Here is a 2,380-nt window from a genome sequence, read left to right on the forward strand (position 1 = left end):
TGATTAGAAAAGGTAAGTGAAAGCCAGAAAAACCCCCAAGCAAGTAAGAAGGTGAAGTATAAAGCAGCATGAGCAGAGGGATTGGCAGGGTGAGTAGAGCAATAACTATTCTCACAGAAATGGAGTTTTCGGTCTCCGCCAGGCTTCTCAGGGAGCAGCCAGAGACACTGGCCAGATCCTGTCCCATGACACATGCTCAGTGGACTCCAAGCGGAGATCACGTTGCTGTTCATGGGAAGAGCTCAGCCTCTAGGATGAAAGCCAACGTGCAGAATAATGGAGAGACTGGGAAATACCTTCAGAGTTCCCTCAAAAGCATCGACACTTATCAAGGAATAATCTACCTACAGCCACCCCTGAAAGCCTCCCCTCTGAAGCCTATGCTTCACAGGCAAGGGGCTTCACGTGGACTTACAGAAACCCTTTCCTGGAAAGTTAATACATTATCTGAGGAGAACACTTGAGGTGACATGAATCATGGAGGCAGTGTGTTGACTAGTCAGAGGTACAATGCTGTCTTGCTGTAGGGGAGGTACAGGTCTGTGTCCTGCTCAGCACAGCAGATATGCTGGCTGTTATCTGCTGAGCAGTTCCCAAGAGGTACAGGCACAGCTTTCTGCCAGCCCTTGGTCCAGCTTTTCTCTGTTTTGCACAGAAGGGGCTGACTACCCTGTATCCTGAAACCGTATTTTATATTCTGCAGCTGTTGGTTTGTTCTCACCGAGGTTATTTTCTTTTGGATTTTCCCCTGCAGGACCATCATAAATGTTGAACAAGTGGTCAAGCATCCTATTTTCTGCTGTCATTAAGTCCTGGAAAGGGCCATTTCACCTTACTAATCACAGTGGGAGTCTGTGACATCGTTTGAGCTAGTATCTGATTCTCTGTTGTCTTTCACGGTACATCTCTCCAGACCTGTATCATAATCATGTATGCTTTTCCGTCAGTAAACCTCCCTTTTACACTGTGCATTGGCAGTGTCAATTTTTTTCAGTGTCACAGAACAGACATTTTAATGACAGTCCACATGTTATGGTTGCTGGCTGAGGGAGGATGAAGAGAGAAACATATCTATCTGTCCTGCCTGCAGCATCCAGCCTCCTTTCCCAGCTACAGCTGATAACGACTGGCAGCTACTGTAATATGCAGCATGACCAGTCCCTCCCACCTCCAGAGTGCAGGACCCATTGCCCATGGCTGCTGAACAGCCCCCCACCTTTCCCCAGCCCTGCCAGGGTGCTGCCTCTGTCCCTGTGACATAAAAATAGCGTTTTATGTATGGACATCATGGAGTGACTCTGCATTATGCTTAGTAGAGGAGAGGGTGAAGAAAGGGGCAGGTTTCAGCCCAGGCCTGGTAAGTGTCTGGTCCCACATCCTGGGTCTCCCCCTGCCAGGCGCTTCAGTCCACCAGACTGGCCAGACTTTGTCCAAAAGAGATGACGAGCCTGGATCATGATGCCCTGTCCTAGCCACCGGCAAAAACCCTTCCTGTTTTCCTGCACCCCTTGTCATCCCCCACTTCATTACACTTGGAGTCATGGTGGTTTCTGCAAACACAAACGCTCTTGGGCTGCAGCATGCTAGAGTCGGTGGATGGGTGGGAAGAGCGGGATCCAGGCACTAATGGAGCCCCAAAGGGACAGAGAGGCATGGATGGAGGCAGGGAAGCAGAGCAGCATCGAGAGGGCTGGGGAAGGTAACATGGATGTGGATCCTCTTACCCAGGAGCAACCACCGCACCAGCAGCCTTTGCCCACCCCCCACCAGGCCACCATGGCTGTGGCCAGGCAGGGCGGTGGGAACCGGGACGGTCCCAGGTTGGTCCTGCTGCAGCTCAGAGCTGGTGGGATGTAGCCCCACGCCGCCTTATCTGCAGTGTACCAGGGGCTGACCATCTGCCATGCAGGAGCGGGGAGAAAAAAAGGATGGATCTGTCATGGAGTGGGGGGTTTGGGGGGGGGAAGGACCTGCCATGCAAGGGCATGAACAAGAATTTAAGCAAAGATGCGAACTGTTCAAGCGCTGAGGACTAGTATGTGTTTTGAAAGGATCCATTTCACCAGGCAATTTGCTAAAGTTGTGTGTGGACTTGCATTTCTTTTCAGTGAAAATTAATCAACATGTCAACACAGAATATCCCTCTTCCCAAATCAATTTTTTTTTTGCAAAAGGTACTAAATAATTTGAGTAAGTGGGATTTGTGCTTCTAAGTTACTCAGGCCTGGCTCCTCAACAAACCAGATGTCTGAGTCTCCACAGGCAACACGGTACCCAAATACTCACAGGATCCATCAGCCATGTGTGAGTTTCAGAATTGCACAGGGCTGGCCATCCGGGATATGCATGATATTGATGTTATAAAAAGCCATTTCATTAA

The sequence above is a fragment of the Haliaeetus leucocephalus genome, unplaced genomic scaffold (genome assembly GCF_000737465.1).
Source record: "Haliaeetus leucocephalus isolate CR32 unplaced genomic scaffold, Haliaeetus_leucocephalus-4.0 Scaffold473, whole genome shotgun sequence".
Lineage (NCBI taxonomy): Eukaryota > Metazoa > Chordata > Aves > Accipitriformes > Accipitridae > Haliaeetus > Haliaeetus leucocephalus.